Source organism: Ambystoma mexicanum, chromosome 12 (genome assembly GCF_040938575.1).
Source record: "Ambystoma mexicanum isolate Mex_15411 chromosome 12, UKY_AmexF1_1, whole genome shotgun sequence".
NCBI classification, from domain to species: Eukaryota; Metazoa; Chordata; class Amphibia; order Caudata; family Ambystomatidae; genus Ambystoma; species Ambystoma mexicanum.
The window spans coordinates 621,437,704-621,450,849 of record NC_090936.1 but is presented as its reverse complement, the minus strand read 5'-3'; the positions used below and the strand labels follow the sequence as shown (position 1 = coordinate 621,450,849).

Here is a 13,146-nt window from a genome sequence, read left to right as displayed (position 1 = left end):
CAAAGTCTTTGTCTTCTTGAGTTTCCTGCATTTTTATCTGGAAGTACTCAGCTGCCTTGATGAGCATGTTTAGTAGTGGATGGTTATCTATAGATGAATCTGCCCGAGGGGGATCCTGGTTGACGGGAGAGTCCATAATATACATGTCTAGGTCTTCATCATCATCACCATAGTAAGGATCTGCAGCCTCTTGGGTTACATAGGAGGTCCTCGGTGTCAGTGTCCAGGTCATACAGGTTAATGACTTGGGGGTCTTGCTGCGATGGAATAGTTAGGTTATTGGGGCGAGACCTCTTTGAAGGGGGTTGAGAAGCAGTGGCCGATACAGGGACCAGAGACCTAGAGGGCGCTGTTGTGGGTGGGGTGGACTGAAGACTCTTGAAGTAATTAGGGTTCTTTTAAAAAAATGTTTGCCATGAAGGTCATCCTTCTCATGACCCTATCAATATCTTCACATGTCAATTGGGCAGAGCTAGGGTCCAATGGAAACCCCCGATCCTGAGGAGTGATTGAGACCTGTGGTGAAGGTTGGCCCTTTTTCTTTAGGGCTGCAGATAATGAATCCTGTTTCTGTGAGTCCTTACCCTTGTGTGGGGACCTTTCCCTGTGAGGGGTCTTATAAGTCTTCTTCTTGGACTCCCTCCCCTTTATTAGGCCTTCTGGGACTTTTTTCTTAACCAAATGGTCTTGTCCCGCCTGTATAGGTTTTTTTTTTTTTTTTTTTTTTTTTTTTACACAGTTTTCGACGAAGAACGTCGAAGTTCGGCTATGGAATGATCCGAAGTCTCGTCTACTGACGTGCGACGTTCGGGAATGGATTTAGTCACAACGTCTGTCCTGTCTTTCGACAGTCGGGCCTGTCATGTGGCGATCGGGACCTCGAGTGCCCAGAAGACAGTGATTCAACAGACCTCTCCTTAGACGTTGTGCGTGGGCCTTTGTTCGACGAACGTGTCGAGTCTCAGCCGTGGGTTGTGTGCTTAGTGGAAGGGGTTGTGAGAGCGCCACTGTCGCCGGTTGTCTTCCTCTTAACAGAGCCGCCGGCCTGTATGATGGGGTCGGGGGCATGCGCTTGGGAAACCGCAGTAACCCCATTGCCTTCGCCCTCGGATAACGTGGCATCGCTGCCATTGCTGACAGTCCCCTCCACGTCCATGGAGGCCTAGGCGAGAATAACTGTACGAAAAGGAGTAAATACATTCTGAAATGCCCCCCCCCCCCTCCCTACTGTATGGGCCGAAGCCCGGAGTGGTTTTCCAAGGCCGGACGGATCCATCAATGGGAGTCTTCGACGGTCGTATCTTCACTGCTGTCGGATGTTCTTGATAGTCGGTGAGGTATAATGTAATGGATAGGAAGAGAAGCTCTCCAATTCGTATAAATCAATGGCGATATGCCGAAAGGAGAACTTCGCAAAATAGCGTCGGTCTACGATGGCAGAAAAAACAGAGTAGAGTGGACGCCACACTAGGGATAGTATTACTGGCACGCCCTGTCGACGTCCCTTTTCGAATTTCGAAAACAACAACTGTAATACTCTGCAGCTTCCACTAGATGTCGGCCTATGCAAAGCATGTGATCTAAGCAAATGCCACAAGCCTCAGAAATATATACACATACATACGCACACACACTGCCTATAGTCCCTTTTCAATTTCCATTGCTCATATATATATTTTTTTTACTTTCATTATCCATTTAGTCTTTTCATTGTCACATTTTTCTGTATTCATTAACTATTCTTTTTCTATTTTTATTGTTCATATAGGGCCTCATTACAAGCATGCCACTCCGTAAACAACGGTGCTGCTAAGCTTACCGGCACTGTTGATTCCAGACCGGCATACTACTGGTCAGCCTGCCAGAGCCGCCGTGCTCGACAAGTCTGACTCTGCCGGACACAGCCGTCACAGTAGGCAGACCGTCACCGAAGCACTGGCACTGTTAATGACGGTGCCAGTGCTTATGTGTTCCCCATTCGCATAAAGTCCAATGGGACTCTATGGGAATGGGGAATTACTATTTACCGGCGCCTGACTTTCCGGACCGCCGGGGTTGTAATACTCCAGTGTTACCGGCAAGTCAGGTGCCGATAAATATTTACTGGTCCAGCGGCAACCTGCCGGTAATACCGGCATGGTTACGGCCGATCCTTTTCCTAATTCGTTTTTTCTCCATATCAAAATAAGCCTGGGTTTGAGCCCAGCCTTTACCAATCTGCTCCAATGAGTTGGAAGAAGAGGGGCGTCGATTCCTATCTTAGAAAGTGTACTCTAGCATTAAGATTTGTGTTAGTTAACTTATTTCATGAAGTACCCATGTTTAGTCACGGAGACATGTTTTTTGTTTTGTTTAAGGTTCATTTCCCCTGAAGATGGTCAAAATGGGAACTGGTGGAGCAGGAGCTAAGGTAGCTCCTGGGTGTCATGATTTTCCTCTGACTAGGAGTTACTCATCAGAACCCCAGGAGACATTACATTGTAGTCTCTTGAATGAGTTATAAGGATAGTGGATGACTAAACAAATGCACAGTACAAGAAGAATAAAGGATAGGAACAAAAATGTGACTTTTTTACAGTGATTTAACATAAAGAGATGCACGCCTCAGGAGTATCTGAACAATAGATCATCTTGGTTCCCCCTCCCCCGAAACATTGACATGCATTCTAAAGTACACATGACATAAAAAACGGTCTAATGGTATATGTTGATCTGTCTTTTGCTATCCTACTTTTTATGTGTTGATACCCCTAATTCTCTTGCTAAGTGGCTATACATTTCTTTCAATATCCCTTCTATACATTGCTGTCTTGCTACTAGCTCATTTTGTCATTTGCTTTGTTTGCCAATAAATCTCTGTTTCTGTTACTGCATGGATGTCTGTTTCTGTCCCTTTACTAACAAACATTTCTATGTTGCTACGATAGGTGCTACCACCTCTTATTCTGTGATGGTGCTTCACTTAAGCTCTCCCTCGCTCTGCTGCAGAATCAGGAACTAATACATAGCGTATTACAAATCTAACTTCCACATGAGATGGACATTATAACCATCATCATGCTTTAAATGTCTTCTAGAGGTGTACAAAGGTTCGCCTTCGTAAACATTCCCACACACAGAGAGAATGCCACCATTTGGCTTGGGGAGATAAAAGTAGCTCCTGGTGTGCGCTGGTATCAGGCTAACCAAGCTCTTGTAGGCTATACCCAATAGATAAATAGCTCCCTGCAATTTCAAACCCTATGCATGACAGAAAGTGTGGAGTTGAGCATCACTGGAATTACCCTTTAATTTGAATTATATCATTTATGGATTTATTGTTAATAACAATTAAATGCATCTATATTTTTTAATTATAAAAAGCCTTAGAGTTGTTTTGAAGCCCTCTGGGCCAGATTTAAAGTATCACCTCCGAGAGTCCTGGGTTGGACTCTGCTATCATTGATCAAATAAGCAAATAAGTGGCATGAAACCTAAGAGATTCTTGGCAAAAGACACAGCTCACATGATCAAAGGTCTCCTCTCTCCATCCAAACTGAGGGCAAGCATTTGATGCCCAATAGCCACAGTATCAGATAATTATTTTACCAGAAACCCCGTCAGCATTTTTAGGTTAACATTCAGTAGTGCAATCGGACTATAGATACAGCAATCATTCTCCAATAGCTTCATTTGGAAAAAAAACAGTATACGCACTCCATAAAAGATGGGTTTCAGCCTACAGAAAGCACACTAATGAATACTTGAAGCAAAATCGTTAGCAAGTTAATGTTATATTCATCATGAAGTCTAGAGTTTTGCCCATCTTCGCTGTTTGCATTGCTGATCCCATCATGAAAAAAATGTATAGACAATCTACTTACAATCGCTTCTATAAGCATCGGTAGATGTACATGCCTTAAATATTCCCTCATCTCATCCACTGCTTCACCCGCATATAGATTTTTCTTACAGTCACAAAAAACCTTGTTGATCTCCCCAAAATCAACTGTTATATTGTCATTACTGTCATTCAGCAACACGATAATTTGCTGGGACTCCACCTATATAGTCACCTATGTATGTCACAAGAACACGTTTTCCTGGCATCCCCAGTAGATCCAATTTATTATCTTCAAAGCAAATTCAGACAATTTAACTAAATATTTAAACTCATCCAGACCCATTTTCCCTGTTTAGCTCTTCTTCACTTCTTGATTTGGCAAATTACTTTTCTAATTTTCTTTCTCCAAGTTGTCTTTTTTATTGAAATCTCAATGAACATAGTATAGTGTCAATGCCATAATAAGGCAATTAGATTAGAAACATCGAAACTTAATTTTACATTTGTAGCTAATCCCTCCAAATAAGAATAAGTGAAACTATTAAAATAAGTAACAACAAATAATAAAATGGTCACACAGGTAAACCAAGTTCGCCTTGTGATCGCCTAAACATGCCGGCTCAACCAGTTGCCATCACTCCACGCTCCTTCTCCCTCAAATCAGTGTCCTTCTGCTACCCTATACAAGCTATCCAATGCATTACTGCACCATTAATTCTGAAATCGGTGTTTCAGGATCTGTGGTTGAAAGAACATATGATCCTTCCCTTCAACAAAGTCAAAGAAGGGGGCCCAAATGCAGGAGAATCGTGTCATTAGCTCTGAAATGTGTGCGGTTAATTTTTCCATGGCTATGATCTGTCATGCCTTAACCCATCAATACTATATGCAAGGGCCCTCGGCAGTCTACCAAACGTATGCACGGTATATCCTTGCCGCCATTAACAGATGGGTTATCAGGTCCGCTCTGGCCCTTTAGTGGGAAAGTACCATCTTCGGGTACATCCCCTAAAAACACGGTCAGTAGCCACATACGGAGCAAGCTGCCTGTGATGTCCTTTAACCTTGAATGAATCGCTTGCCAATATGTTTGCATGATTGGACAATGCCACCAAATGTGCACATAGTCACCCAATTGCCCACACCTGTGCCAACAGCGATCTGAGGGTATCAGGTAATATTATCCCCACCAATAATATCACCATCTATGTGGTCGTTTGGTAAGGCCATAGACTATATTAGTGCTGATAATTGGGATCGGGATTTCCAGGGGTGTCCCCCGCTCCATTAAAAAAAATTATGGGTGTTGCAAGGATGTCCCCCGCAGGTTCCATGGCTTAATTTCGCTGCAAAAATATGGTGATATTTTTGTATGGCGATATTTCTGCCGGGATATTAACACGTGGAACCGATCTGAGTAGTCGGGGGGGGGGGGGGTGGATCGCATCAAACCTCTCTTATCTCTGAAAATCAAGACACTTGGTTCTCCCGTTACTTTGTTCTGCATCCTGACACATTGTTGAATTTGTAAGAAGCTTGGCTTCAGTAAAATGACCTTGTCAATAGGGGTGGCAACCCCTCTCAATATGGGTGGGAGGCCTACCAGAGAGGAATCCAGAGCCAGTCCTACCCCAGAGGGGAACTCTGGCAGTTGAGGGGGCCCAATCTCTTGTCTCCTCCCAGATGCCTTTTTATACTTGGGGAGTACTCATCTGCATCAACCCATGCTTCCTGTCAGAAATGCTCGACAGGTTCTTTCTTTTAGTTACGGCCCTGAAACAACACTATAGCGGATGTGAGACACCAAATGAAGAAGCACAGCCCAGCAGTGCCTCAAGCCATATGCTGTACAGCAGTAAACCAGCAAAGTGTGAACGAGAGCACAGAAGCCACAGTGGAGAGCCTACATGGCTGCTCAACATGCTGCGCACCGCTCGCCAGCACCAACAGGAGCCTATGCGGGGAAAGTTGAACATTTCCTAGACCACCAGGGACTAACACCATTTGTACAAACACCCACAAAGACTGCCCATAGATTGGTGTAGGCCAGGTCAACCCCCAACATTAAACAAAGGGAAGACAAAAGGGCAACTAATTAAGGCTGCAAGATCTGTCCCCCTTAGCTAGACCTACAAACGTTTCAAAACATACAAGATCTTGCAGCAACCATGTGGGCCCTCCTATAGGCATTGAAACTCACCACAAGAAGACAACTGTAAAAATTAAACCTTAAAAAGCAAAAAGTAATACGAATCAATATAATATTTTATTAAATTAGCATACAAAATCACATAATTTCATCAAGTAAGTTAAAAAATACAGTGACTATCACTAAAGTGCTTGAAACGCTATTTAGAGACACATAAATATTAATACACGTAATTTAGTGCACAGTAAACCCGAAAAAATCGGGAAACTAAAAAAATATTCTGATACAAACAACTGGCTTAAATAACGAGTTGTAAGAACAGAGTGTGGAGACCAAATTTCATAAAGAAATTTTTTTATTTGTTTTTAATACTAACCTAAGGGGTAGTCCCTGCTTTACCGGGTACTGCCTCTCTATACCAACTGCCTGATTAGATGAATCCACCTAAAATTTAATAGGTGGTTCTAAATAGTTAAATATAACTTAGTACCATTTGAATGTTGGCAATGATACAACAAACTCACAGACCCTACATGTTTCATTCTCAAACCAAGATAATACAAATGTGAGAAATTCATCAGGGGTAGAGCAAAAGGTCAACCCCAACATGGACTTGGACACTGTACAATACAAACCAAAATTGTTGTTCCGTGGCGGCCCTGTGCGAAGAACAGGGGTGGGAATTAATTCAATATATGAAACCTTTGTTGCATGCAACACTGTCCAGGTGGGGAAGACAGGGATAGATTGGCCAGGTTTAGATGACCAACAAGGGGCCAGGAAAGGGTTAAAAGAGACCCCAAGAAAAAGAAAGTTGTGGGTTCTTCATGAGGTCAGAGGAGTAGGAGGAGGAGGAGGAGGTGGCAGACCAAGAGACCAGCAGGAGAAAGGACGGTGGTTCAGAGCGCTATGGAAAATTATAGAACATTTATTTTTTTATTTATTGTACATTTGTAATGTGCTTATACATCAGGAAATTGTGTTTCAGAGCGCTCACAGGGAAAAGGGGAGGGAACAAGGGAACAAAAGCAAATAGAATTAACTGATGAACAAGAAAGGGGCAGTCCTACTAGGCCTGGTCAGCATTCAGAACGTGCAAGTGCAGAGAGAGAAGGGAAAGGGGGGGTGGGGGGGTAGTGCTAGGAGTTGCAGAGGGGGAAGTGCCAGGGAGTCAGTTGCAGGCAACAGTTAAGTGCCTGGCAGAGATCACTTGGTGAGGAATGGTCACCTGCCAATACAATGAGTGCCGGCCTGTGACATATGACGTATTTGTTGGAGAACACAAGTGGAATTCCGTTGCAAGTCTATTGAAGGGAGTTAATGTGAAGTGGTTGTAAGACTGAAAGAAGAGTAAGTGTGGGAGAAGGTGGGATGGAGTACACCAACTGGTAGTGTAGGGAGAGTCTCGGAAGTCCCTGAGGGAGACCAGGCTATTGCCTTTAGGCGATCCCAACCAGCGAGAATAGACATTAGGGATTACTACTCTATAGATATTTAGAAGGCAAAAAGCGGGAGGCTTTAGGTTTCCCTGTGATCTCTGCCAAACACTGGAACTCCATGCCTTTGGCCCCGAGATCAGACCCTTCACCCTGGTCCTTCCGCAAAGGCCTCAAAACTTGGCTTTTCTCCCAAGACACCTAGCAACAACCCAACATTTCCCTCAGCCGTACTATGCTCCTACATTATACCACCAACCACCCCGGATCAAACTTGTCCCTAGCTTGCCTGCACTTGACATAGAAGCTTATGCAGTGTATTCATTCAATAGGTAATATGTAAGAACTCTAATGATGTAATCACTGTAACTATCATCCTTAACCTATGTAAGCACCATGTGGATCTAACAACCCCGCAGTTAATACTGTAACCTACCTGCCAAAACAAATATGTCTAAATGTGCCCAATGCTCACGTAATTTGAGATTTTACTTTTCTAATGTTATCACTGTAATGAATGTCCTCTACCTATGTAAGTAATGTCTGGAAACAATACAGAAACAAGCTACTACTGTAACCAACCTGCTCAAGTAATAAGCGCCCTGATGCCTACAGGCTTGGCGCTAATATGCTAACCCTGGGAATAGGGATGCCTGGGTTAGGGTGGGAAACGTCATAGAACAGAGAGAGTGGTGGCGATGTCACCCATCTAACATTTTCAATAAAAATCATGGAACCATCTCTGGGAATCGATGTATTCATTGACACATCTGTGACAATCATGGCACATGGTGTTAGCAGTGAGATTAAAAATAGGACCTGGCACTACGTTCTGACTCACTTCAAACCGCTGTAAGACTAGGGAAGCATCAGGAAGGTAGGCTAGCTCAATAGATTGTCTGGGCTATCTTCACTTAGCCCAGCTTCTCCTTAATGCTGCCATGGTGGAAGCCATCACCAAGCCAAGCCTAACCTAAGCATGGAGAAGAGACCAACCTGCATTCTATTGTCGGACTCGGGGGCCCTCGGAGCCTGGTAGATTATTACCCCCTAAACCTCCTGGAAAAGGGGGGGAAGTTTGATGTGGGCACCCAGCCCCACTTTTTCTGAAACAGAGAGCCCTTAGATGATGCTACTTGTGTGGGAAAACTGGACATTTTACCCATGTCGGTCTGCATAGTTAAAGTGAGGATCTCTTGGACACCGGTTATATAGGACCCAGTGAAGATCCGAAAGCAAGCCAACTGGATTCCCAGAAGAGGAAAGGGATAAGAGTCACTCTTAGAAATGTTTTCTCCGGGACAAAGTGGAGATGACTAAATCATCATGGTACAGCTCAGCCAAACTATTGCCACAGCCCGCTTGAAGTCGGGAATTGGCAGATAGCTGTGAGAGCTGATTCAGTTTAGCCTGAGCAGGTAGTAACCGACAAGTTGGGTCATGCCTTGCTTTCATGCAGATATGGTGCGATGCATGGCGAAAACAGGGTTCCCTCAATAGATCCAAACTGCTGAGGCATGCTTAGCCTTTTCTTCCCCAATTACAAGACCTAAGATTAGCATCTCCAGGACGGTTCACCTTTTGGTCAATAGAATGGAATTTTGACAAAGGGGTAAGGGATATTGAAGTGCTGCCCAATTACTTTTCTTCCGCCTTGTTACCCCACCAAAATATCACCTTTCCCCACCTTTTCCTGAAGAGACAAACAGATAAAGACAGGGGGGAGATGAATGACGAAAATCATGGTGAAGCTATGGAGGAGGAGAGGTGTCTGACTAAAGACACCCGTTTGGCCACCAGGTTAGAAGGTTGGGAGGCTCATAAGGCAAGGGGGAACCACCTGCTCTGTGAAGCGACTCGATGACATGGTAAATGTGGAACCCTCAATGCTTTTCCACCCCTTTGTGAGGAGATACCTAGAGATCAGTGGCCCAGAAAGAAGTAAAAAATCCAAGAATGAAAGTGGTATGCTGCTGAAATCATGAGTGCCCAAACCTCACTGCATCTACACTTTCCTTAACCTTATCAAGGATGCAGGCCGTGAACTCCAGGTCTGGACATGCACAAGCCCCTCAATATACACAAATGCCGAGACCTAAATTTGAGACATGAGGTCACAGTTGTCCATGTACTTGCCTGGAGGAGTCAGCGGGAGAAAGAATTGAGGCAAGACCTGTTCGCAAGCTGTAAACAACTAGAGCATGACACCCCGCAGACCTGACAGACAAGAAAAGCTATTTGGGCAGTGAAGCTGCCATTTTCGGACTACCCGCCTAAAAGATGACAGGCGGCCCCTCTAAAGCATCAGCCCACTACCCACTGCACAATATGACAATTAGGCAGAGTATTCACAAAACAATCCATGCACCTGGGGGAACATGTCTATAATAATGGAAAGGCAGTGGAACAGACTAATAACGACCAATCTTGAGTGACTAAGCTAGGAGGGAAACCGACCCACAAAGCAAGGCCTGACAATTAATGTTAACAATCAAACAGTATAAAAAGGGAAATAAAGAGACCCCTAATGTGTGAGATGGATAGAGAGAGAGGAAGGATTTCCTCAAGGAGAAGGCAGAGCAGAGAGTGGTGTTGAGTTTATGGAGAAAGGAGATGGAGAAGCACTGAAAGCTGCAGCCATGAAGGGCTTAAGCAGCAGAATGTCCCGCCAGGAAAGCCATTTGAGACATCAGGGAGAGGACAGGAAAAGCCTGAACTAAAGGAGTCTCAGCTGGATGAAGGTAAGGACCAGAGCATAGGCTTAACAGAACTGAATGGGGACCAGTGTTCAGAGATGTGTACCCTTGTCCAGACACAGAGAAGTGCTCAGATTAAACAGTTGCTGGCAGCTAGAACATGGTTTGGCTCTCACACCAGTATCTACCAGTTCAGCCAAGAACCTCGGACAGAGGCAGTGTAGACCAAGGTAGAAGGCAAATCAATTCCACCCAGAGCAATCCATATTGTGATGGGAGGAGCTCAAGGGGCATACATACTAGCTTTGTTCTGGCTACCCTTCTGGCAAGAGGGTATAAACACTTGCCTAGTACCAGCCATGAGAAATCACAATGGTGTTCTACTCAAGTGGTAGAACTCTCGATTCCCTAGAAGGATCCAGTGGGTGCTGAAAGTCTGGAAGAGTTGTTGATTAGCATACACACCAGGGACCGACCCAGTTGTGGGGAAGGGTAAATGCTGAGAAGGCCTCCTGTAGGTTATTTTGTCTTGGTACCCCATTTTGATCTCTGAAAATCTATTGGATAGAACGCCATGGTAGTTCTCTAATTACTTTATACTGCATTCTGTCTCTTAATAAACATTGCTGAATTAGCCAAAAAGAACAAGTTACTTACCAACTGGTAACGTTCTTTCAAATGGATGTTCCTCCAACGTTTTCCCCACTTTGATATTCATGACCAGCTTTGGAAAAAAAATTCTCAGCATAGGGCGCATTGCGTCGAGTCGATGTCCCTCGAAGGTGATGTCATCGGGTGTACAAGAAGCACGTGTGGCACCCGTTGGCCTCAGTTCTGTTTTTCCCTCCTGTTCATGTGGCTTGTCAGTGTAGGCAGACAGACAGCCCTGCGAGAGCTGAAGTTGTAACAGTATAGGAAATGCTAGAGGTGTAGGATGGGAGGGCAATGAGGAATACGTTGGAGGAACATCCAATCGAAAGAACATTACCAGTTGGGAAGTAACTTGTTCTTCGAATGGATTGTGTCCTCCAACGTATTCCTCATCTTTGATAGACTCCCAAAGCAGTATTGCAGAATTTGGAGGAGGGAGTAGAATTTGAAGTTGTCAGCATTTATAAGGCCGAATACAGTACTGGCTTACCAAAGGCAACATCCTGAGAGTGGGAAGCATCTAGACAGTAATACCAAGTTGCTGAATCACAGAATGATTTGATAGGAACGCCCCTTTGAAGGGCTGCCGAAGAGGCTAAACCTCTGGTGGAATGAGCCCTCAAGCCTTCTGGAGGGTCCTTGCCTGCCAGTTTGTAACATTCTGCGATGCCAAGTATAATGCACCTTGATAAGGTCTGTTTTGAAACAGCTTGAGCCAATCTTCTTCCGTTATATCCAATAAAGAGTTGGTCATCCACTCTGCGTCTGGAGAACCTAGAAATATAAAAGCTTAAAGCTCTTTTAGGGTCCAACCTATGGAGCCTTTCCTCCTCTTTACCGGGATGCAGCAGGGGGTAGAACGCTGGCAGAACAATTTTCTGATTCAGATGGATATCAGATACAACCTTAGGTAGGAAGGAGGGTCTCATCCTCAGCACAACCTTGTCCTTGTGGAACAGGGTATAGGGTGGCCAGGAAGAAAGTGCCTGCAACTCGCTCACTCTACGTGCAGATGTTAAATCAACCAATAATATAGTTTTAAAGGTTAGCAACCTCAATGGGCATGTGTGCAAGGGTTCGAATGGGACACACATTAAAAACTTTAGATCCAAATTAAGGTCCCAAACTGGGAATTGCAAAGAAGAAGGCGGGAACACATTTGTGAGCCCTTTTAAGAATTGAATCACCAAGGGAATTTTAAAATAGGAGCACTCTTCTGAAGAGCGCTTGAAGATGAAAAGCGCTGCCAGGTAACCTTTAATGGTCCCAACATTGAGACATTTATGTGCCAATGATAAGTGAAAAGAGAACACCTCTGGAATTCAACATAGAAAAGGATCAACATTATTTTCCCTGCACCAGTCGCAAAACGTGTTCCAACGGCAATGGTACAGAGACTTTGTTGCTGGCCTTCTTGCCGAAAGCAACAACTCCATGACATCATCGGGAGGTCCCAATCCTTGTATCTCAGCCTTTCAGAAACCAAGTGTTGACCTCTGGATGGAGAACCTGTCCCTCCCTTTGAGAGAGAAGATCCACTCTGTGCAGAAGACAAATCGGAGGACAGATGGACATGTCAGTCTAGAAAAATGGATACCTCTACTTTGTGACCACAAACGTATTTTGGTGGCCGTGGGCCAACCGTCTCATGCACGATATGACAGAATATAGGTTTTCGAGTTTGCCAATGAACGGCCATTTCAATGTAACAAGAATCGCCATTTTGTTTTCTAACCATTGCTCATTGCTTTCTGTTCCTATTGATTCGCAGTATATTTTCCGCTTACACTGCTCGACTGTAAAACATTGTTGTCTGTACGTAAAAAGGACAAGGCCGCAGGGCCGAGAGGATAACAAGAGTTTGTTGAAACACAAACGTAGGCAGCGCCAGGAAGAATGCCCGGCTCCCTCCCAAATGTAGCCTTGAAGCAGAGCTGCAGGGCATTTAATAATTTCGCTGCTGCCAGCCAGTCTCGTTATATGGTAGAATATGTTAAAATAATATAGCTAAAGGTTTGAATTATGCTTTTCTTACGGCCCCCCTTTGCTGAGCCCGCTAGAGCGCGTCGACTCCCAGGACACGAATAGCACCTGATAGCAAGGTCCGGAATGCAACTCTCCCCCCCCCCGTATGTAGCTCGCTTCCAAGAACAGAAGCGCGGTGTTCTATTCAACAACAGAAAGATGCCTCCACACTCGCAAATTGTTACTAGAATAGATGTTTGAAGGTGTCATAGTTGTCGGAGATGTCCATCATCACACCAAGTTCAAAGAAACCCAATAAAAGGTGGGTGTTAAACAGGTCATAGCTGATTGTTTGATATGCATTTTGTATATATGTAACTGATGTATGTAATTCACTCCCTTGCGTCCCTCGAGGTCTAGAGATAC

The 13,146-nt window shown here is 44.4% G+C and overlaps 1 protein-coding gene across 3 annotated transcripts in view; it reads right to left on the bottom strand.

The window, feature by feature from the left end:
• The window catches only part of LOC138513920 (uncharacterized), a 290,696-nt gene that overhangs the window by 132,696 nt on the left and 144,854 nt on the right, over positions 1 to 13,146 (bottom strand). The window lies entirely within an intron of this gene.